Below are 25,736 nucleotides of genomic sequence, written 5' to 3'. Positions count from 1 at the left end.
TGTACTTTCCCTGCCCTGATCTTGGAATCAGCCATTTCTTCAAGGAATTACCCTACCCCCTTAGACACTCTCTTCTGCCTGATTTGGGTCTGGCTCCACATTCTGGACCTCAGGCTCCGACTCCTGCCAGTGGATGCCCTCTTCACCCTGCTTGGGTGATACTGTACAGCAGACATGCAAGTGCACGTATGCCATCCTTACTCTGTGTAGACTCTACTCATTGGATATCAGAGCCACCCCTGGGCTCGATACCCTATTATGGGCCACCACAACTGTCTACTTCTCCCCTCCACTATGGATACCTATTTTGCAATGTGTAACCTAATGTGGCGTAGTGGCTAAGTGCTGTGGCTGCTAACGAAAAGGCCGGCAGTTCAGATCTGCCAGGCGCTCCTTGGAAACTCTATGGGGCAGTTTTGCTCTGTCCTTTGGGGTCGCTATGAGTTGGAAATGACTTGACGACAGTGGGTTTTTTTTTGTTGTTGTTGTTTAACCTAATGTCTTTAGGACTAAGTTGTTGAGGAAGGGGGAGGGGAGGAGCTGAATTTTGAGCAGAAGTAGAGAGTAAAGGATGTGGAAAATCAGAAAACTCCCATGGTAGTAGCTTGGCTGTCATGAATAATGGTGAGCATTTAAGAGAAGTGGAGAGGTCAAGAATAAGCTTGAAGGGAAAGTGATGAATTACCTTGGTTACATGAGTTTTAAGTGCCAGAGTCTATATCTGGTTGGAAACATTCACCATCTAGGTGGGAATGTTGGTCTGAAGGTACGGGTGGCACCTTTGTAGAAGTTGCAATTGAGAGGGTCAGTGTAGGTACTGTTGCCCAAAGAGAGAATATATACAGTGACTCAAGTAGAGTTCAGAGTGCAATTTACTGGGTCCTTGGAGGAACAGAACCTCGTTTAGGAGATAAGTAAGACATCTACTAAAGGAGACAGAAAATTGTTTAGAAAATCAAGATAGTGCCAAGCCATGGGTGCAAAAGGGACGAATCATGTAGTCTTAGAATTTCCAAATTAGAAGGGCTCTCAGGCTATCTATAAATCCAACCCTTTGTGGGTAAGGTTACTGAAACTAAGGCCCAGCGAGATGACATGGCTTTTCCAATGTCACACAAATCGTTAGTAGCGGAGCTAGAAATAGAATCCTGGTATTTTGTTGTTCCTTCCTTTATGGCAGGAAATGATGGTTCGAAACCTGCCATGAGGGCTGGGAAGACTGGGAATGAAATGGAATCCTTGGTGACAGATGGGTGCTGGTGATTTTTGAGAAGAAACTACATAGAATGGTGGGAGTAAAAAATCAGATTATGATTGGCCAAGGAGGAAGGGAGTAAAGAAGAAGAGAAACTGAGGAATATGGATGAGAGTGTTTACTCTTGGGAGACGTCTGTTTTGGTGATAAAGAGAAAAGGGGTGGAGGAAAAAGAGAGTTCCATACAAAAAAGCAAGATCAAAGGAAGGATTTTGTTTCACAGATAAAATATGAAAACGAGAATGAACCTGTGAAGATACTGAAATTGAAAATGTAGGGGGGAGGGAAGTTAATTGATGGGGGAGAAGCAGTGTCCTAAAAAGGTGAGAAAAAGAAGGGAGACTGCACTTAATGCCAGCATTAAAAAGGTAAAAAGTTCGAGGTAGAATTGGTGTGTTTAAGTAATTGCTGGCAACCGGTGTCATTGTTTTTAAAGATATGGAAACTGAGGCTCAGAGACTATATGTGATTTGCCTAGGGCCATATAAAAACCAAAAACCAAACCCAGTGACATCGAGTCGATTCTGACTCATAGCGACCCTATAGGACAGGGTAGAACTGCCCCGTGGAGTTTCCAAGGAGCGCCTGGTGGATTCGAACTGCTGACCCTTTGGTTAGCAGCCGTAGCACTTAACCACTACGTCACCAGCGTTTCCAGGGCCATAGAGCTAAGGTAAATGACGAAACAGATACTTGAAATAGAGGAGAAAGCTGCATGCCCTGAAAAAATAAGCAGCCAGAGGGATCTTGTAAAAATATAAATCAGATCATGTGGCTGATATAAAGCCCTCTGGTGGCTCTTTGTTGCAAGCGACATAAAATACAATAATTTAATTTACTAATGGCACTAAATTATCAGGCCCCTGACTATTTTATTTAGTATCTTTCTCCTCCTCGCTTTTTCTCCACACTGACCTTTCTGCTACTCAGATGAACCAAGCCCTTTCTTTCTGAGGGCCTCTGTATTTACTGTTCCCTCTGCTAAAAAAGTTCTGCCTCCAGGTTTTGGTTTCCTGCCTCTTTTTAGGCACTCGGGCTTAGCTCAAATGTAACCCTCTCAGAGAGTCCTTCCCAGACCATTCTATTTAAAATGGTGTGTAACCGCCCCCCTCCCCCCGCCACACATGCACATACAACATCCTCTTCTGTTGTCTCATAGCACAGACCTGTCAGAAATTATCTTCGTTTGCTTCTCTTCCTGGAATTAGAATGTGGTGGTTCAGTGGTAAAATTCTTACCTTCTGTGCAGCAGACCTGGGTTTGATTCCCGGCCAGTGCAGCTCACGCGCAGCCACCACCCATCTCTCAGTGGAGGCTTGCGTGTTGCTATGATGCTAAACATGTTTCAGCGGAGCTTCCAGATTAAGATGGAGTAGAAAGAAAGGCCTGGTGATCTACTTCTGAAAATCAGCCAGTGAAAACCCTATATGGATCGCAACAGTACAATTCCCAACAGATCATGGGGATGGTGTGGGCCTGGGTAATGGTTCATTCAGTTGTGCATGGGGTTGCCGTAACTCTGGGCCGACTTGATGGCGGCTAAAAACGACATTTAGGATGTAAATTTTTTGAGAGCTGGGACCTGTCCTTTTCACCAGTGCATTTGCCATACCTAGAACAGTACCAGATGCACTGCTGATGTTTAATGAATAATGAATGAATGAATTGTTCAGACAGAACAGCTGGTGGGGGGGAGAGTTATGTATCTCAGGTGACTAGAAAAGTATTAGCAGTTGTATAAGATTAATAAAACTCTTGTTAAATAACAGTGACAGTTCTACTGAGTTTAGCAAAAAAAAATGTAGCGGCCTCTGCCAGCATGTATTTAGGATTTTCACAGAATAGTTCATGGACAAATGCTATGCTTGTTTTTTTGTAATCCCAGCCTGATAGAGTAGTTGGTAGTGATGTATTCCAAGCTGGTTGTTGACTTATATTCTTAGTTTTTATTATCAAGTTATTGATTTACTTCTAATTTAAAAAGAATAAACTTCACTCTTCTGTGATGTACAGCTCTACAAGTTTTGCCAAACACCTAGCCATGTAACGAGCACTCAGAGTTATGGAACCGTTCTGTCACCTGCCAAAATTGTGTTGTGTTGTCCCGTTATAGTCAGCTCTCCTGGTCATTCCCAACACTAATATATTTTCTATCCCTTTAGTTTTGTTTATTCTAAATTGTCCTATAGATGGAATCATACCTTATGTAACTTTTTTATTCTGGCTTCTTTCACTTAGCATAATATACTTGTGATTAATCCATGTAGTTGTGGGTATCAGTAGTTCATAGCTTTTTATTGCTGAGTAGTATTTCAAGGTTTATGGCACGGTGGTTAAGAGCTCAGGCTGCTAACCCAAAGGCCGGCAGTTCAACTCCACCAGCTGCTCTTTGGAAACCCTATGGGGCAGTTCTGCTGTGTCCTATAGTGCCACTACGAGTCCAAATGGACTGGACAGCACACAGCAACAACAACCACACTTTCAAGGTGTGGCTGTACTGCTGTTTATCCATTCGCATGGTGAGGGACATTGGGTTGTTTCCATTTGGACTTCTACGAATAAACCTGCTCTAAATATATGCAAACTCTCTTATGGCCATATGCCTTTTTATTTTCCTTCAGTAAATACCTAGGAATGGAATGGCTGATCATATGCTAGGTGCATGTTTAATTTTTAAGAAACTGTCAATCTGTTTTCTAAAGTGCTTGTAACATTTTACATTCTCACCAGCAATGTAAGAGAGTTTCATTTTTATTATACCCATGCCAACACTTGATGTAGTTAGTCTTTTTAATTTTAAGTATTCTTTTTTTTAATAGGTATGTAGTGAGCTATCATTTTGGTTTACGTTGACATTTTCCTAACGACTGATGATGCAGAACATCTTTTCATGTGCTTATTTGCCATCCATATGTCTTCTTTAATGTCTGTTAACTTTCTGGCCCATTCTTATTGGGCTGTTCTTTTTCTTACCTTGGAGGTCTGTTTTGAAATAGTTATTTAAAGTTCTGAATTGACAGAAGGAAGAATAATGGGCAATTTTCAATTTATTCAGTTAGGTAATCAGTATGAAACTGGTTTGTTCCCCACTTTTTTGTAGCCCCAGGTAGTTGGAGATGATTGAACAGTGTGCACAGTCGTCATCTTTCCTAATTACGTGTTTGTTGTGTGATGCAGATAAGAACTGTCACCGAAGATTAGAAAAGGAAGAGTTATACATAGGCTAGAATAATCAACGAAGTCTCCATATAGGAGGTGAGATTTCAGTTGGCGTTTGAAAACTGGTGTTGTTTGGCGAGGAGCGGAGAGAGTATTTTAGGAATAAGTCAATAGAGCAAGTCAAGGGCTGTAGACAGAAGAAACGGAGCCTGCTTGGAGGAGTTTAATGGGAATGCTGAAGTGAGGTGGTTGTCACTTCTAATATAGCACTATGAAACATATTTTAACCTAGGAGTGACATGAAAGGGTAGGAAGATTAATCTGGTAAGGGAAATAGGAATAGTGATTCCAGACACATACACAGAAGCAGTTAAAACCAAACCAAAGAACAAACAAAAAAACAAACCCGTTGCCATGACTCATAGCGATCCTGTGGGTCAAAGTAGAATTGCCCCATAGGGTTTCCAAGGAGTGGCTGGTGACTTCGAACTGCCAACCTTTTGGTTAGCATCTGAGGTCTTAACCATTGTATCATCAGGGCCACAAAAGCAGTTAAGAGGCTGGTAATTTTTTTTTTTTTTTTTAATTATACTGGTGATTCAGGCTGAGGGATGAGGACCTGAGTGGTAAAAATGGTGGGCAAGAGATAGGTAATCTGAATGGACAGTTTAAGGAAGAAATAATTGAATGCCAGAATATTTCACTCAAAGCCTGTTCTTTATACCACGAACCCACATACGTTAACAGGAATGTAGATTACCAAGGAGAATAGGAAAGAACCCCAGAGGTTTATGGGAATAAGGAGAAAATTAAAGCACTGTTAAGACTGTATTGTACGAGGAAAGGAGCTAAATAGTTTTGTTGATAATTTTAATATTAAAATAGAATACTTTGCACTAGGCTACAGAAAAAATAGCCCCGGGGAAATGGAAACAGGAAGAGCCAACTTCTGGTCTGACAAGGTTGGGAAGCAGACTGGTGAAAGATTAAGTAAATGAATTAGCAGCAGTGACACAGGGAATTCTGGTATACGTGTGAAGGTACCTAGGAGCAAAATCTCCCTGCCTTTGGAAGCCCATTAACTGTGTCCTCAGGTACCTGGTGTTTGAATTCACAGGCCTCAGATAACAAACACTCTTTGCAGAAGTGAAAATGTGCTTATTTTCCATCACATGGTAGAGTTTGTATTTATTTAAAAAATATTTTTCTGATATATTTGAGAAGAGATTTTGGGTGCAGGGTTTGGCAGTATAGAAATGGAATGGGAAAAGATTTTCTTTAATTTACTCCAATTTGGAGTCTCACTATTTTTTCTTTTTTTTTTTTGAAATAGAATTTATATTCCAAGAGGCTTTTGGTCTTAGAAACTTTAAGGTATGGATGAAGAATTTATGGTCATATCATACAAAGGTTTTTTTTTTTTTTTTTTTCCTCCATTTTTCTGTCATGTTCAGACCCAGTTGAAGTAAGTGTACCTGCGAGGTATTCCGTTGGGAATTCTGAAGGCATTTTGGGTTTTCTATATGGTAATTACTTTGACACGTACCCTATATTTTGGACTTAGTTGCTATGATTCAGGTGAAAATAGCACTTTTTTCTCTTTCCCAAGTACTGTTTTTTCAGGAATGGAAGAAATTGACAGATGCCTGGGCGTGGGGAAAGGAGGAGTTACAAGCACAGCAACCTTTCATTGTGAAAATCTAAAGCTGAGAGTTTACATTTTTGTGATTTTTAGAACATTTAGCTCCAGGGGTAGTTTTCAGATATCTGTCAGCTGGAACCCCCTATTTTTTTTATGTAAATTCTTTTATTTTTGTTGTTGAGGATATGTATACGCATAGAACATACACCAATTCAACAGTTCTACATGTACGATTCAGTGACACTGATTACACCCTGAGTTGTGCAACCATTCTCACCCTGCTTTTTCCAGGTTGTTCCTCCCTTACTGATATAAACTCACTGCCCCCTAAGTTTCCTATCTAATCTTTCAAGTTGCTGTTTTCCATTTGATCCCATATAGATAGATCTTAAAAGAGCACAATGCTTAAAGCAAACATTCTTTATTAGTTAAGATAAACTTTGGTTTTGAGAAGACTTCAGGGATATTATATTTTTGGTTTAAGGTTTAAAGATTATCTCAGAGCAGTAGTTTCAGGGGTTCATCCTACCTTCAAGGCTTCAGAAAATCTAGAGTCCTTGAGAATTTGAAATTCTGTTCTGCTTTTCCCCCTTTTGATCGAGATTCTTCTACAAAATCTTTGATCAAAATATTCGGTAATGGTAGCCAGTTAACATCTAGTTCTGGTACCCCCAATTTTTGAACTAATGCTTATCTAAAAAGCAAAATATTTTATAAGAGAGTACAATTGTGTGATCTCTGCAGTTTTTGAAGGATGGGTTTATTGCCAGTACATGTGAATGGAGTAAGTAAAAAATAGAAATCAACTGTGAACATCACTTAACCTCTGTGATTTTATAAGACTGATGAAATTTTTTTTTTAAAGTAATTCTTACCAATTCTACTGTAGCAGGAATAACCAAATCTAGTACCCTGAGGGCTTTAAGGAAAGGTAGACATAAAACAAGTTAAAGAAAAAACACCAATGTTTTATTTAATGGAGGAAAATAATTAAATTTCCATGACCCTGTAAGAGTCAGTACAGTGTGCAATCTCTCCTAGAGACTAAACGGCTACTGACCCTGAGTTACATCAAGGTTTTGAATTAAGGAAGGATAGTTAGTAAAAGCTTTCTGGCCGTATTATACTGAGGCAATATGTCGTGATGCTTTTGATGTTTTAGTTGCGTGACTTTAAAAGAGGGTGTGTTGCCTTGAAATTTGATACTCAATAAAAAATACCGAGGTGTATCGAAATCCCAGTGTGTAAGTCCCTCTAAGTAGCAATTGAGAAACCCTGGTGGGAAGTGGTTAAGAGCTGTGGCTGCTAACCAAAAGGTCGGCAGTTCAGATCCACCAGGCGCTCCTTGGAAACTCTATGGGGCAGTTCTACTCTGTCCTAGAGGGTTGCTGTGAGTTGGAATCGACTCAACAGCAGTGGGTTTCGTTTGGTTTGGTGCCATACTTATCTTTGACTTTCCACTGCCTAGTCAGCACAGTGCTATGCGTGTGCAGTGTTGAGTATTGATATTCATTCTATAAGCATCTATTAAGCACTTGATTCTGTCCAAACTAAGTCCTAGGTGTGTGATCAGAGCAAAAGAAAGAAAGATTCTTCATCCTCAGGAACACCAAATCTAGATGTACCTAATGTCCCATTACAAAGTAGATTGTAATAGGTGCTATTCTAGAAATACCTAATAATATTTTGAGAACATGGGAAGAGAACAATTAGAAATTAAATATTAATTGCATTAACAGAATTACGTGATGATCATAAGTGAATTTAATGCATTTAGACAAAACTCTGTGTTTGTAAGCAACACAGGAACCTAACTCATACGGGCTTAAACAAAACAGAATCTCTTGGTTCACAAAATGGGAATCATTCAGGGGAGTAAACCTTAGATCTGACTAGATCCAGGATTTCAAATGATGATGTTATAACTTTCTTTGTCTTTCCATCTTCTGGAGCTTTTTTTTTTTTTCTTTCAGGTTCATTTTCAGGGACTATGGCCAGTATGAGCTCTGGGTTTACATTTTCATTAAAATTACTGATCCAGGTGATTGGAGCAGCCTCTTTCTTTTTTTTTTTTGGTGGGGGGGCGATACTCTCAGGGGTTCCTTTAGTCTCTACCAGTCCAGTGAGTCTGGCCCTTTTTAGGAATTTGAATTTTGTTCTACATTTTTCTCCCATTCTGTCTGGGAGTATCTATCGTGTCCCTGGTTGGAATGGTCAGTAGTGGTAGCCGGGCACCATCTGGTTCTTTTGGTCTAAAGATAGATGAGGCCATGATTTGTGTAGACTGTTAGGCCTGTAGACTAGTTTCTACTTTGAGTCTTAGGTTTCCCTCTTTCTCTTTTGCCCCAGACACATGGAGGGCAATAGTTGCATGTTAGATGGCTGCTCGCAAGCTTTTAAGACCCCAGACACTACTTACCAAACTAGGATACAGAACATTATAACATTATCCTTATAAGCTATGTTATACCAGTTGACTGAGTTGCCCCAGGAGACTATGGTCCTAAGCCCTCACACCCAGTAAACCAATCCTGTGAGGTGTTTGGTTATATCTAGGAAGTCTCCGTAACTGCGCTCCCTATCATGCAAATGTGTATATGCATTTGCCTACAGAAGCACCTATACATGCGCACCCATGTGTTTACCTTTATAGGAGCCCTGGTGGTGCAGTGGTTAAGATCTCGGCTGCTAACCAAAAGGTCAGCAGTTCAAATCCACCATCTACTTCTTAGAAATCCTATGGGGCAGTTCTCCTCTGTCCTATAGGGTTGCTATGAGTTGGAATCAACTCAGTGGCAATGGGTTTGTTTTAGTTTGTATATAAGTAAGCATACCTACCTACATATGTAACCATGCATGTGTTTTTTGGTTGTTATTAGTGTTGTTGCAAAATTGTATATGTTGTGGCTTTTACCAAAATAGTCGCTTATTCTTGTGTACTTCTTAGTGTCATCTTCTACCTCGGTCAAGTTGTGCTAGCTTCACCCTTACTGGGTAATAGCCTCTTTCTTGATAGATTCTGATTGGCCTGGCTTGACTCACATGACCAGCCTTGAGTAGGGTTGGTGTGTGTATGTGTGCATGTGCACATATACACATGGGAGGTGGGTGCTTGGCCTCACCCAGCCCTATGGATTGAGAATACAGAAAGATGGTTCCCCAAAGCATTCTGGGCAAACAAAAAGTATACTCTGTATCAGTAGTTTAAAAACCAGATCATACAGTCAGTTGAAGATTGGAAACGGCCAAAGCAACATCTGTTTTAAAGAAAGAGAGAGGCTCTGATAGTCTCTTCTATGGAGTACATTTTCAAATACTTCATTGGTGAGAAAATTTGGTAGGAACCACAGTGGTGTTCTAAAAACAGTGTTTAGTCTCATTCTCTGATACCACAGGGAAATTTGGTGTCAGTATAAGCCTAGAAGGTTCCTTATTTTCCCCCCATTAGTAAATATGGCCCTAGACTCCCCACAGTGGGTTATCATTGCTATATATAAGCAACTAGGAGGTATCTTAGATACCTTAGGCAGAGGCTCCTCAGCCTGTTCATTGGGAGCCTCTGCCATCCTTGGTACAAATTTATTTTTTCTGGGTGTGGAAGGATTCCTGACACCTTTCAGAATGAACGTATTCCTGCTCTAGAAAAACATACATGCACACTTATATTATTTTTCATATGGTTTCAGAAGATTCATGTAAACGGGCCAGGGATATGGCCGAAAAAAGATGAGTACTAGTAGTTTTGCAGATGTTGAAAGACATGGCATTGAAGTCAGTGTAGTCTTGGTAAATTGGAGAAAATGTAAAAAAATAAATATATAGGAGCATATATTTAGATGGTGGTATATAGAAGAGCCAACTTTGGGGTCCTACTTCGATGTACATCTTGTATGACTCTCGGGAAGTTACCTAACCTCTCCAAGAATTATTTTCCACATCTGTGAAATGGTAACAATAGTAGTCCTCATGTCGTGTAGTTATTGGGAGGTTTATCTGAGCTAGTTTGTGTAACGTGCTGGTATATAGTGAGCAGTCAATAAAAATGTTATTATCGTAAATAGTGATTTTATTATTGTTTCCATTAGATCTAAAATAGCAGAGTTGGAGAAAATAGGAATTAAAATAGACAAATGATTTTTCATGTGGAAGTATGACCTGGGAGGTTCCATCATGGAGAGAGTTAACAATGTAAAAAAAAAAAAAAAATAGCAGAGTTGGAGAAAATAGGAATTACAATGGACAAATGATTTTTCATGTGGAAGTACGACCTGGGAGGTTCCATCATGGAGAGAGCTAACAATGTTTCGTAGTTTTTATAAATTCAACTACAACACTATCATGATTTTAGACAGAGGAAATCCTTCTAGTTCTTTGTGCCCCCGTGAGATCCTTAATTGGAAACTCTGTTCCTCTCTGAATTTTAAAAGAATGGGGAGACTGTTACGAAGATAGCTTAGTCTCGCAGTCCTCAACTGCTTTTAGAGTAATACAGATGAAGATTACTGTATCGCATACTTGATGGCAGAGTCGACTTAAGAGCAGTTGACTGGGTCTGCATGTGTGGGCAGTAAAGCAAATAGCACCATAAGCTTTTTGTTTTTGTGGTATTCATAAAAATCAGTACTCGGCATAAAAATACCACTCAGTGAGAAGAGCTGACTATGGGCTCTAGCATAGGTGAGTTAGACTGCGTGTTGGTCATTTAACATGTTGGTTGTAACTTCTACCCCTTCTTCCACTTGTGAAAACATCAAGTGCAAATGAGCGAATGGCTTTATTGTAGGAAGAATCTTGAACCTGTTCCGTGTTTCTGTTTTAAAAGTAAATCGATCATAAACAACGTTTTTAACAAATTGCTTGGCACACGGCTTACAGCTGGTCAGACCGTTTTGTAATACTCTGATTGTAGGAACCTCTGTTTTAGAGAAATGCCTGAGAAGTCAGTATAAATGCCAAAAATCTCCTCACATCTCTTAACAGTTAAAATCACTAAATATAATACCACACCCAAACCAAACCTGTTGCCGTCCAGTCGGTTCCGACTCATAGCGACCCTATGGGACAGAGTGGAACTACCTCATTGGGTTCCCAGGGAGCGGCTGGTGGATTTGAGCTGCCGACCTTTTGGTTACAGCCTGAGCTCTTCACCATAGTGCTATCTATAAGAACTATTAAACAGATGATGGAGAAATATATAGTTGTTATCTTCTTTGGCCAACAGAATAAAACAAGAAGAAGACCGTTAGGGATTTAGATCAGCTATGAAATATTTACTATTATTGGTTATAATCTAATAACTTATTATTATTAAATATTGAGCTAGAATTACATTTGGGAAGGCCCATGAAAACTTTGACTCTGCAGTTTTTAAAGGTAAGAATAACTTTCATGTTTAAGATGCTTTTAATTGGAATAGAAGTGTTTTAGATTATCACTTTTTCTCAGATTGAGTAGTTTTGTTTTAATAAGTCACCATACGTTGCCATCTAGTCTAGAAACTGTGAGAGGATAAAGATATATTATATAAAACCATCTGTAGTATCAAATCTTTACAGTGTCCCCATGCTTAAGATTTAGTGCTGATATCACATACCAAATAATTTCCAGATTGTTGAAAGAGAAACTTAATGGAGAAAAACAGTTGCCCACATATCTGACTTTCAGATATATAAGTACTTTGTCAGAACAGAGCAATGAAAGGAAGCACACACACACAAGCTGAGCATTTTTATTATATAAAAAATGTAAAATGTCTGTATGCCAAACAAAATTAAGATAAAAGGTGGAATGTGGCGGTTAGGTTAGTGTATCTTTATATTACGAGCTAATACAAATTGCTGAGAAGACCGTGAGGGCTTTCAGTAGGGGAAGGGAAAAACAGGCAGAGGACATGAACACATGAACAGACAGCTGGAGCGTATGCAGTCCTAAACTGTTTAGTCCTAGTCTTAAAAAGAGAAGTAGAAGTAAAAAAAAAAAAAAGAAAAAGAATAAAAACAATTAAGTACTATTTTTTATCCATCAGATTTTCAGTGAGAACAAGTGGTGGGAAGGGTGCGTTGAGGCCATCACTCTGGGATATAGCTGATGGAGGGGTATGAACGGGAGTTTAAAGAAACACAAGTAATTTAGCAGCATGAACCATGACAAGTAGTACGGTGTGGTGATTCCAGGGCTTGGACTCTCCAGCCAGATGCCCTTTGTGATTTTGGGCAAGTAACATAGGCTCTTATCTCTTGGTTTTATCTGTACAATTTTAGAGATAATGATAGAATTTACCATATAGAATTGTGAGGGCTCATTGAGTAACCCAGACCCAGTGCTGGAGTAAGTACACGTAAAGTACTTATAAAAGTACGTGTCCACGGTAAACCCTACGTAAGTGTATTTGCTTTTTTGTTGTTATCATTAATTATCATTTCTTTATGTGCCTCAAAAGGTCTAGTTTCTAAGACTGTATCATCAGGAAATGATTACACATGGGGAGCAGGTTTTATGTATAATTGTGTCCATTTTAGCATAACTTATAAAAATTTAAACAGCTTTTTTCCTAATGAATTGGGGATTAGCCCAATTATGGTAAATGTATTTTTATTATTATTGTAAAATATATGCAATCATTTCTGTGGAGAAATTTTAATAACATGGGACATAATTAAACTCTAATATTTTTATTTAACATGATACGGAATTGTATATGTAGAATTTTTGTGTGCACATTTATGTTATGTGTGTAATAAACACGTATTTGTGTGCACGTATGTATATATTTTATTCTCAGTGGAAGGAAATGCCTACGAATTAGTAGTGGTTATCTGTGTGATAACCTGAGTGATAGGATTACTGACTTGTTAATTTTCTTTCTTGTGTTTCTTCTTGTAATACCACCAGATGTGTTGCTGTCAGGTCAATTCTGACTCATAGCAACCCTGTAGTACCACAATTTATTTACTGTGGTAAAAAACTTATATATAACAAAATGTTTTGCTAATTCAACAATTTTTTTATGTATAATTCAGTGGCATGGATCACTTTCATCATATTATATCACTATTATCACTATGCTTTTCAGAATTATTCCACCATCATTAACAGAGACTTAATGCCCCCTAAGCAGTAACTCCCCCTTCCCCCTCACTCCCACCTCTGGTAACCACTCGTAAGCTTTGTTACTGTTAGTTCCTGTCAGGTCACAGTTTCTATGTATTTGCCTATTTCAGATAAGGGAGCTCGTATACTATTTGTCCTGTTGTGACTTATTTCACCCAGTGTGTCTTTAGGTTTACCCATGTTGTTGCATGACCACATTTTTCTATAGAGGGAATGTATTATTTCTTTAGCAAAGAAAATAGAAATTATTAAAAGAATACGAGTAATGATACTATTTCAGAGTACAATAAATCTCTCAAATCTAAGAACAAGATAATCTTTGCCTCCAGGTGGCACTACCATTTTCACAGAAAAGTAAAGAATTCTGTGCTGATGGACATATTGTTCAGCTATGACCTAGAGCTTGATGGCTTTCCCTGCCTGCCCTAGGAGACCTGGGTGGGTGTGCGAAGAAGATGGTGCAGAAAGAGAGGTGGGTGGGCCCTGCACAGTGCCCATCAGAACTCAGCTCTTTTTCTTACACCCAAGTTTTTGCTTGCTTTTAGATTCTCTAAGGCTGTAGGGCCGTATGTTGTTAATATTTTTTTAAAACTACTTGACAGTAAATTAAATTGTTATGTTTATAATTACTTGAATAAACAAGCATGATGAAGAAAGCGGGTTTTTCATACTATAGTTTATTTTCTAAGCTAATTATATAACGAGAGCTATTAGTGCAGAATGAAAATATTGCATGCAAAACTCCATTATTCTCACGTTCATTCCTCCCCTACCTTAAGGATCCTTCCACCTGTTTGACTGTGGGGCCTCAGTTTTCTCAGGCCTGAAATCTGACCCCTTTAACTCCTGTAGTCCTGTAAGAATGGGCCTTTCAGGTCTTTATATTAGATGGATGGTTCTTTGCTTTTTTCTTTTCCTTTCTTTTTTTGAAGTTGTGCTATTTCATGGAAGGATCCTGTGGCATAATGATATAAAAAAAAGTTAAGTGGGAGTAAATAGGAAGAGTTTTACTTATTAATCCATGTTAGGTGAATTATTGGAAATATTGTGAGCCTAATCAATTTTTATGTCATAGACTAATTGCTTGCCAAATTTTAAAGATTGACTTTTATGGATATCATGAAATACTGTTTTAAGAACCCCTAATATTGTTTTTTTTTTTAATATTAATGGAAACCCTGCTGGCATAGTGGTTAAGCGCTACAGCTGCTAACCAAAAGGTCAGCAGTTTGAATCTGCCAGGCACTCCTTGGAAACTCTATGGGGCAGCTCTGCTTTGTCCGATAGGGTCGCTATGAGTTGGAATCAACTCGACGGCAGTGGGTTTGGGTAATATTGTTAATGGATCCCTGTGGCGCAGTGGTTAAGTATTCGGCTGCTAACCAAAAGTGTTGGCAGTTCACATCCACCAGCCACTCCTTGGAAACCCGATGGGGCAGTTCTACTCTGTCCTGTAGGGTTGCTGTGAGTTGGAATAGACTTGATAGCAATGGGTTTAATTGTGGATAACTTCCTAGTTTCAAATTGGTCTACCAGCTCAGTAGTATACTCAATGAGGCTCTGATAACCATGGCAGTAGTGACTTCCTAGATTTACATTTATAACTTATCTGTTTTTGGTCAGTAGCATTACTTTACAGTAAAAATTAAATTTTTCATAAGGCAAATTAAAGGAAAATAATTTATACGTACTTTTCCCTTTCAGGAGTTCTCGTGTTTAATGTCAATATACATGACAGAATATCTTTGAAAAGACATTAATGTATATTGGTAGTAGTGTTTTGGGAATAATGTTTTAGTGTATTTTTTGGAAATAGTGTAAAGTTCAGAAGGAAATTATTTAAGAAACTGTTATCTCCCAAGGAGCCCTGGTGGTGCCATGGGTAAACGCTGGGCTGCTAACCAGCAGTTAGAATCCACCCAGTGGCTCCCTGGGAGAAAGACCTAGTGATCTGCTCCTGTAAAGATTGTTGTTGTTGTTGTGTGCTGTTGAGTAGTCGTTTCTGACTCAAAGTGACCATACACAGCAAAGTAGAGCTGCTCTATGGGGTTTCCTAGGCTGTAGTCTTCACGGGAGCAGATTGCCAGGTCTTTTCTCCCACAGAGCAGCTGATGAGTTCTAACAGCTGACCTTGGTTAGCAGCCCTGTGCTTAACCATTGTACCACCAGGGCTCTGTCTCGTAAAGATTACCAGAAAAAAACAAGCTACAGCCTAGAAAATCCTATAGGCCAGTTCTTCTCTCATACATGGTCACTATGAGCACAATTGGCTCCACAGCACCTAAGAACAACAATAACCTTTAACTCCCCTGAAGCTGAATCAGGTCACTAAATCAGGAATTAAACAGAGGCCGCATCATCTAGGTAGGGGTTAGGAACTTTCACATGATGTCTTATTTCTGTCTCTTCCTTGTTTTATTCTTGTCAAATGAGATACTGAAGAGTAAAGACAATAATAAATATCCGTATGCTCTGCCACCCAGGGTGAACAAATGTTAATTTGTCATTGCTTTTTGATCTTTCTTTAAATGAGAGAGAAAATATTACAGATAAATTTCAAGTCCTATTTGTATCCCTTCCCTATTCCTTCCCCTGCCTGTCTTTACAAAGGCAGTCTCTTTTGAGAATGTGGTGTGTATTCCCTGCCTGTATTTTTATCCTACATGTATATATGTATATGCATATATTTAAGTATTTTACAGAAATGGAAGCTTACCCTTGCTAAACATCCAACAATTTTTGAGCTCTATCCATGATGATACATTTAGCTGTAGTTCATTCCACTTTAATTGCTTTATAGTATTTTGTTCTTTATCTGGAAGAAGAGGAGGGTAAGGAGTACCTGGGTGGTGCAAATGCTTGGCTGCTAGCCGAAATCTTGGCTGCTAGCTGAAAGTTTGGAGGTTTGAGTCCACCCAGAGGCACCTTGGAAGGAAGGCCTGATGATCTAAAAATCAGCCATTGAAAACTGTATGGAGCACAGTTCTACTCTGACATACGTGGGTTTGCTGGAATCGACTTGACAGCAACTGGTAAAAATCCTTTATCCTAGCTGCCATCGAGTTGGCCCCTGATTCACGGCAAATCCACGCACAAAGGAATGACATGCTTCATGGGCCTGCCCCATCCCCATGGTGAATTATGAATTGGACCATTGCTGCAATCATAGGGTTTTCATTGGCTGAATTTTTGGAGGTAAATTGCCAGGCCATTCTTTTTAGTTTGTGTTAGTCTGGAAGCTCCCCTGAAACCTGTTCAGCATCATAGTGATACCCAAGCCTCCACTGAGAGGCAGGTGGTAGCTGTGCCTGAGGTCCAGTGACTGGGAATTGAACCCAGGTCTCCCACATGGAAGGAGAGAATTCTACCACTAAACCACCACTGCCCTCTTTAGCTATCTAAACCAAAAGAAAAAAAAAAAAAAAATGAAACCCATTTCTATCCAGTCAATTCTGACTCATAGTGACCTTATAGCTAGCAAGCTCCTTATTAATGGACATTTAAGTTGTTTACAGCTTTATTGCTAATAAAAATAGTGCTACAAAGACCAATTTTGTAAATGTCTCCTTGTGCACATGTGCAGTGATTTCTCTAGAATGTATAATCAGAATTTCAATTTCTGGATAATGGAGAATGTATATATCTTGAATTTTACAGATTTTTCAGTGATGCCCACCAGTAAATCTGTATTGGTTTACGTTCTCAACAATAGCATGTGAAATACTGATTTCCCCAATTCTTGGCAGACACTTTGTATTGTAGTTAGGAAATAGTATATCATTTGTAGTTTAAATTCCAATCTATTCATTACTAGTGAATTTGGGCGTATTTTCATAGGTTTTATCAGACTTCCTCTTCTCTAAATTGCTGTTCACATGCTGTTTACTTATATTTCTTTTGGATTGCTTATCTTATGTTTACTGATTTGTAGAAGTTATTAATCTGTATATTAAACCTTTGGTTATGTGAGTTGAAAATATATTCTCCTTGTCTATGGCCTGTCTTAACCTTGTTGATGATATAATTTTTATACAGATGCTTTAAATTTTGATGCAGTCAAATTTTCAATTTTTCTTAAAAGTTTGTGCTTTATATGCCTAGTCCAAGAAATCCTTCTCTAAGTTGAAGTCGTGAAGATATTTTCCGGTTTGTTTTTGCAACAATATTTCTGTCTTCCTTTAGGTCTCAAAGCTTTGCATGTAGTAGTTGATAAAATATTTTTCAGAAATATGGCTACTTTAGGAAATGATCTGTTAGGGAATGATCCAGTGCTGCTGTCATCTTCTAAAAAAATCTTCACAGCAATGGCAATAATTTCCATATGATATTTTAAGGGGCCAAGAACAGAAATCTGTTACACACTGTGACTTACGTAGCTGTTTAGAAGCTTTCAATAAACACTAGATAAAATACAGAAGTCAGGGGTGTACTTATTTCTTGTTTGGTTTTGAGGTTCAAATATTTGGGAAAATAATATACTGGTGTGGGAAGATGACCTAGAGGAAGCTTCTAGATTTGATAATCACAGTTATTCAGTGTAGATTTAGATTATTATCTTAAACTTCTTTGGAAATAAATATAAGGCCACACAGACTGGAAAAGTTCACATGAGATATGTATATATATCTGTGCTCTATACTCACAACGTAATTTGTCACCTGAAGTGTGATAGGGACACTCAGTAATTCTCTTAGGATAATCCCTAAATGAGGCAGGGGTATGGCCTGGGTCTGGGGGGGGAGGCTCAGCCACAGATTAAAAGATAAAAATTACACAGTTTTTGGTTTTTTTCTTTAATTCAAGTAAATAAGAGAATGTTGTAAGCCTAAAAGTGGCTGGCAGTTGAGGTTTTGGGATACAGTTGGTGTTGCCATTATAAACTTGCAGACAAAACCTATTTCTTGTTCCTAAGAAAGGAAGAAGCATTATTATTATTTTTTTAGTCTCTTTTCCTACTTCTCTTACTTCTGCCTCTCTCTTCTTAAATTTAAATTACTGATAGACATTGCCTACATTTTACCATGGAAGGGCTAAATCTGAATCCCAAACTGTGAATGTTTAGTCAAGAAACTAGTTAGAATTCCAGCTCGATCTTTTTTTACTTCACTTATGTATTCTAAAACAATTTCAGCCTTCTGAAATTTAATCAACTTGAAACTACACTTTTAGGAACAATTCAGTCCCCAGAAAATAAGAGATTAAATATAAGGGATTCATTGCTTTTCTCTAACAGTAAGAATGGCAATGGTCCACCCATCCCTCCCCCCAAAAACTGGTTGCCATGGAGTCAGCTCTGACTTGCGAAGACCCTTTGTGTGTCAGAGTAGACTTGTTCTCCATAGGGTTTTCAGTGACTGATTTTTTGAAAGTAGACCACCAGGCCTTTCTTTTGTGATGCATCTGAGTTGACTGGAACCTCGAACCTTTCAGTTAGCAGCCCAAGTGCGTTAACTGTTTGCTCCACCCAGGGACTCCCCTCCTCACAAAGAAGAAAGAAAATAACCCACTAACGTGTGTCCTGGAGCAATGTGCAGTCGCATCACTGGTCCATCAGATAAGTACCCAGGGCTTCTTATAGCCTTACTTACCAGCAGTAATCAGCGTTGCCTTGAGTGTTCACTGGTGCCAGTCACAGTTGTTTAGGTATTTTCCATGCAGTAGTCTATATGGTGACCCTAGTAGACAGATAGCATGGTACAGTTTTGCTGATGAAGAAAATGATGCTTTTGAGAGACTCTGTCACTTGTCCAAGATCTCATAGTTCATAAGTGCTGGTACTGGGATTACAACCCAGCCCTGATGGACTCTCTTGGTACTGCTTTATAATTTTATGGTTTTGTGCCTTTTGTGAGTGGATTTTCATGTTCTTTACATGGGAAGAGGTGGGGTAGAAAGAGAAGAAGAGCCATGGACTTCCTCCATGTTTGTATGTGCCTGCCATGGAAGCAAGATGAGGTAAAAGAGAACATTTGCCCCAGCAGTGCAGAAGACTACAGTGTGCCCACTCAGTTAATCTCAGAGCTTGTTGTGGATGTATATGCAGACGTCATGATGTGACATCTTCTGAAGATGACATGAGTAGGATCACACTGTCCAGAAGGCTAGCGGAGGGATCTCAACAGCATTATGTTGCATTAAATAAAAGCAAGTTATGGAACAATACATGATTGTTCATGGGATGCCATTGATGTAAAAATTTTAAAACACATAAAATAACTCTTACTATTTATATGCGAATATATAACGGAAGGCTAAAAATATAGAAGAAAGATACCCCCCAAAATTTAATGATTGCTAATTGTCGCTCTGTGGGAGGAGGGACAAAGGAGATACCAGCCTTACCTAAAACATTTTAATTTTATATTTGAAAAAGTTCTGAAATGGATTTGATAAAATGTTAAGATTTTTAAAATCTAGATGGTAGGTAGGTACAGGGGTGTTTTGTTTTATGATACAGTCTTGCCTCTACTTTTCTGTATTTGAGTTTTTTTTTTCTTTTTCTCCAAATAACAACAAAAAAGTGATCATAGCCACGAGGATGTGCTACTAATTGCTGTGTCCCCGAACAAAACTATTCTGGAAATCTAGAACCACGTAGTTTCTTTAATTCTTCATTTGGACCACTGAAAAGAAAGGCTTCCTCATTTTTCTCTTGTCACTACTATTGTGTTCTATGATTACACGTAAGAGAAGTACAGCCTCAATTGTTTTAGGGAAGGAAGAAGTCTGGAGATCTAGTCTACAAGTACGTACTGCTTAGAGTGACCTTTTTTCCCCTTCACGGTCTGAGATGTTAAGGTAGCTCACAGATAGGCAAGAATAACAGTCTCTTTCAGAGACCCTACTTCTCTGAGTCATTGTGAAACCTGGCCAACCGTGGAGGTAGGTCATGGAACTACCTTGTATTTGAATTTTATTTCCGTATCTTAAACTTTATTTAAGTTTCTGCAATTAAACTAGATTGTGGTATTAACTGTTCCCTGAATTGTCTTTATAAATTTGAAGCTCATAAACTGCTGTTATTGCTCAATTAATAGTGGAATATGCTGTGAACTGAGGGTTCACGAGAATCTGGGTTTATGGAAATCCTGGTGGCTTAGTTGGTAAGTGCTACAGGGGCTAACCAAGAGGTCAGCAGTTCAAATCCACCGGGTGCTCCTTGGAAACTCTATGGGGCAGTTCTGCTCTGTCCTATAGGGTCGCTATGAGTCAAAATCAACTCGATGGCAGCAGGTTTTTGGTGGGTTTATGTTCTGGAGGATGGATGGTCTAGTTTCTTGGAGACTTTTTGGTCCATTGCCTCATTTTAAAAATGGATTTGCATTTAAAACATTATTGATTATTTGGTAATTTAAGCACTGTTTCATGGAACCCTGGTGGCCCAGTGGTTAAGAGCTAGGCTGCTAACCAAAAAGATGGGCAGTTTGAATTCATCAGTCACTCCTTGATAACTCTATGGGGGAGTTCTGCTCTGTCCTTTAGGGTCACTGTGAGCCAGAGCTGACTTGATGGCAATGGGTTTGATTTTGGTTTTGTCTTAGGAGGACGGGTGACCTGATTGATTTGGAGTGCTTGCTTGGGATGAGCCTAGGCCTAGTGTAGAGAGCATTTGATTAAAACTTACACTTCATGATAATGGGACATTTATATGTAGAACATCATTAGTATATTTCTTATAAAACTTTTGATATGATTACTATTTGAAAATTGAATAAACGTAGGTTGTTTTTAAAGGGTTTTCTTTTATGTTAAAAATGACCCGTTGTTTTGTGCCATTGAGTTAGTTCCACTCACAGCAACCCCATGTGACAGAATAGCCTTCATGACATAGCAACCCCATGTGACATAGGAAATCCTATGAGGCAATTCTGTTCTGTCACATGGGGTCGCTATGGGTCGAAATTGACTCAACAGCACACGACAACATGTTTATGGGAGCAGATCACCAGGTCTTTTCTCCAGTGGAACCACAGGGTGGGTTCAAGCCACCAACCTTTTTGTTAGCTGAGCACTTAACTGTTGTGCCACCAAAAAAAACCTGTTGCCATCGAGTTGACTGACTCCTAGCTTCCGTGTAGGACAGAGGAGAACTGCCCCGTAGGGTTTCCAAGGCTATGATCTGTACAGAAGCAGATCGCCAGGTCTTTCTCCTGCAGAACCACTGGTGGCCTTTCTGTTAGCAGCCAAGCACCTACCTACTGCACCACCAGGGCTCCTTAAAAATGAAATGATCCCTTAAGAATACTTAGTTCTTTATACAATTTGTACTTTATGGTTTTTATGGAAAACATCATGTATAATGGTAGTTTTTGGAATTTATATAGAGGTTTCTTTATAAGATTTTAACAGAGGTAGCTTAAGTTTTATAGCTAGTGTAGCATTTAGACTCATAGCATAGCTCTCATGTGACTATAGGAAAATTCTCAGACCTTCTATTATGTATAGGGAAATTTTTAGTAGAGATATATAAAGCACATTTTTCTTGAGGTCCTCACAACACCTTGAGGGACAGAGTTACTGGAGCAGAGTGCTGGGGACCATGGTCTTGGGGAACAGCTAGGTCAGTTGTCCTAAATAATTCATAAAGAAAATGTTCTACATCCTGCTTTGGTGAGTAGTGCCTGGGATCTTAAAAGCTTGTGAGCGGCCATCTAAGATACATCTACTGGTCCCTTACCTTCTGGAGCAAAGGAGAATGAAGAAAACCCAAGACACTAGGAAAATATTAGTCCTAAGAACTAATGGACCACATGAACCACAGCCTCCACCAGTCTGAGCCCAGAAGAGCTAGATGGTACCTGGCTACAACCACCTATAGCTCTCACAGGGATCACAATAGAGAGCCCCAAACAGAGAGGGAGAAAAAAGTAGAACAAAATTCAAATTCACACACACAAAGACTAGACTTACTAGTCTGACAGAGACTGGAGGAACCCCCGAGACTATGGTCCCTGGAAACCCTGCTAACTCAGAGCTGAAGCCACTCCCAAAGTCCACCCTTTCAGCCAAAGATTAGACAGTCCTATAAAACAAACAATATCACGTGTGAGGAACGTGATTCTCAGTTCAGTCAAGTATACAATGGGCAATACCTCCTAAAAAGCAAAGACGAGAAGGAAGGGACAGGAAAACTGAAGGAATGGACATGGGAAATCCAGGGTAGAAAGGGGAGAGTGCTCACACATTGCAGGGATTGCAACAGTGTCACAAAACAATTCATATATCAGTTTTTGAATGAGAAGCTAATATGCAGTGTAAACTTTCACCTACAGCACAATAAAATTTTAAAAAATTATAAAAAAAGTCTTCAGGAAAATCATTGGTAAAAACAGAATTTAGGACTTAGTAAATTACCTTCCTAGGACATTTTATCAGGAGCTTATTTAAGGTATTATAGTTAAAAAGACCAGCCGGACAGCCAAATTTTGGTATATGAATTTAAAATGTAAATATGAATATGCTTCTACTTTAATACATAATATATTTTTAATTTCCAATATTTTATTATATAATCTCATTTTTCAGAATATAAACTAAAAATTGACCTAATGTTTAGGGACAATTTTCTTGAATTTTTTTATTGTTATAAAATATAAATTTTGCTAACTCAGTATTAGATAACTAATTCTTTGGAAAATAAAAATGACATTTAAAATACACTATAAGTGAAGAGAAGGTCCATCAGATATGACATTTAGATTTATATGTTTTGACAAAGACAAAATTGTGGCAAGACTGGTAAAGCCTAAGTGTGTAGTGGATTAATGGATATAGACTTGAGAAGGTATGACTGCTCCTCAAGATGGCAACTCGTGGATTATTGAAATAAGATTCTGAATAGTTCATGGCTTAATGTGTTGAGGAAAAACACTAGGAATTTTTATAAAGGAAAATGTAAATGACTAATAAATAAGTGAAAAAATATTTTATCTCACTCGATGTCAATTATATGTTAAAACAATAAAATATATTGTTCGCATCCCATATTGACAAAAATTTTCAAAGAATTTTTATTTCCTTCAGTGAGAGATACACATTTCCTTCACAGTGTAAACTGCGATGTCCTTATTGGAAAGCAGTTTGGCAGTTTGTAAAGAGCCTTCTTTCTTTACTCTTTGACCCCATATCCTCACTTCTAGGAAACTCTCCTAAGGGAATAATGTAGAAAAAGTCTCACTCCGTTGTTAGCAAGGGAATTAGTCAACAAAATTTGGTACTTTTGTATTTGGACTATGTAGCTATTTTAAGTATTTTCCGATAACTTTCAATGACATAGGAAAATACTATTTCTTATAATACTGAATGAAATAAGGGTATAAAACAATATATACAATATGATCTCAAAACTTTCCATATATCCATATATGCAAAAGTAGACATTTCTAGGAGTATTCATAGATAAATAGATTCATAAATGAAATACACAAAAATGAATTTACTTTGCTGGGTGGTGGCATTCTGAGGTGATTTCATTTTTTTAAATTCACACTTTATTTTCTAAATTTTGCCACAATTAGCCTATTATTTTTATATACAGATAATTAAGTAGTTAAAACTATTGTTGTTTATAAGCAAAAATACTACCTAGCATTAAAAAAAAAAAAAAGGAAATCTTCATTTTTGCCTGGTGAAGTTTTTATAGACAATGATTTGATTATTTTAACTGAGTATAGATCACTGGGTTAGGTGCTGTGAAATACAAAGAAATCATGATCTCTGCCTTCCAGGAGTATAAAACTTGATGGAAGAGTCAGGATAAAACTCTTCTTGAAAACACTGCAAATGAGATCTCTGAGTTTTCAGAATCTACCTTTAAAATTTCTGTAGAAGATGGAAATGTAGTTTATGTCCTTATAGCTATCTCATGAGTGACAGTGATTAATAGAATTAATCATTCTGGTCATTTGCCCTAATACTCAACGCAGCATTTTTGGACATGAAGAATTGGTGGCATTGATGGGCGGGACAGCAGGCTTTGCTGTAATCAGGTGCCCCATTGAGTCCTTCTTGGGCCCATCTGTGACATGTAACCATCCCCTTCTTTCATGCCTAAACTAAACTTTTAAAAATGTTTACTTGCAGGCATTGGGCCCCCACTAGTTCATATGTGACAGCTAATAAAGGACCCCTTTTTATTTTTTTTAAACTATGAATATTAATTTGGCCACATGTTGGGCCGCCTCTGCTGCAACACAGAAGCAGGAACAGGTAGGTGGGAGGGAGGACTTTTATTTATTTTGTTTCATTGTTGTTTTTAACGCACTCTGGATTTATATAAAAAGCGTTTCTCTTTTTAAGCTTCTAGGAAGTTCTAACTCAAGGCCTGTCATCAGCTTTACATCAGCTTGCTAATATAAATAGCTAGAAGGAAATACTATAATACCAGTGTTGAAATTCAAGATCGAACACCATTCCAGGAGTAAATAGTGGTGTGCAAGATTGCTAATCTTTTATGGAAATAAGAGTGGCATTTTATAATACTGCCACAAAACTAAAACCGTTAGAAGTACTGCTAACTACGTGAAAATGGGCCGGTGAACTAATTTCTTCAGAAGGATGTCTTACTAATGAAATGGAATTGTTGGTAGATTTGAGTGATTTTTTTACTCACCAGGAGCCCCGGTGGCACAGTGGTTAAGGCACCTGGCTCCTAACTGAAAGGTTAGCAGTTCAAACCCACCAGCCGCTCCAAGGGAGAAAGATGTGGCAGTCTGTTTTTGTAAAGATTACAGCCTTGGAAACCCCATGGAACAATTCCACTCTGTCCTGTAGGGTTGCTATGAGTTGGAATCGATGCCACAACCATGGATTTGATTTTTTTTTTTTTTACATTCATTTAGATTCATAATGTGCATATGCTTGCAAATCATATTCTAGAACTTTAAAAAGAGATAGTTGGCATACTTAGAAGTCTAGTGAAATCCTGTCTATCAGTGGTAATTTATGCAGACTTTACCACTGTTTTATTTGAAGAATAAGCTGTTTAATGAATGGATCAATAAAATTTTAACACAAGTAAACCATTCAATCAAAACTAATTATATGTTTGGGAGACATGATAAAATTGTTTCGATATGAGAAACTATGTGAAAAGGGAAGGAACCCTGGTGACGCAGTGGTTAAGCACTTAGCTGCTAACTGAAAGGTCAGCAGTTCGAACCTACCAGCTGTTCCATGGGTTAAAAATGTAGCAATCTGCTTCTGTAAAGATTGCGGCTTTGGAAACCCTATGGGCAGTTTTACTCTGTCCTCCAGGGTCACTGTAAGTTAGAATAGACTTCACAACAACAAATGTGAAAAGGGATACATTTTTATGATTTTATAAGTAGTTTACGGCCACAGACTGATGTTAAGTCTTTGGTTGAATAAATTATAATCTCTGTGATAATTACTTAATTCAGTAGGTAGTTGCGAAGATGAATGAGATAACCTTTGGCACAATGCCTGACACTTAAATGTTAACTATGCAACTGAATGCCATTATATAATTAAAACACACAATTTTAATGACTTGGGTATTATATTTTCTTTGACTAAAAGATTTATGTCCATTAATTATATAACTTAAAT

At 38.3% G+C, this 25,736-nt stretch overlaps 1 protein-coding gene across 2 annotated transcripts in view; it reads left to right on the top strand.

The window, feature by feature from the left end:
• The window catches only part of NR3C2 (nuclear receptor subfamily 3 group C member 2), a 349,336-nt gene that overhangs the window by 17,211 nt on the left and 306,389 nt on the right, over positions 1 to 25,736 (top strand). The gene's annotated exons all lie outside the window — the stretch shown is intronic.

Source organism: Loxodonta africana, chromosome 13, assembly GCF_030014295.1.
Source record: "Loxodonta africana isolate mLoxAfr1 chromosome 13, mLoxAfr1.hap2, whole genome shotgun sequence".
NCBI classification, from domain to species: Eukaryota; Metazoa; Chordata; class Mammalia; order Proboscidea; family Elephantidae; genus Loxodonta; species Loxodonta africana.
Note: the sequence above shows the minus strand (reverse complement) of the source record. Positions and strands in the feature narration are given on the sequence as shown.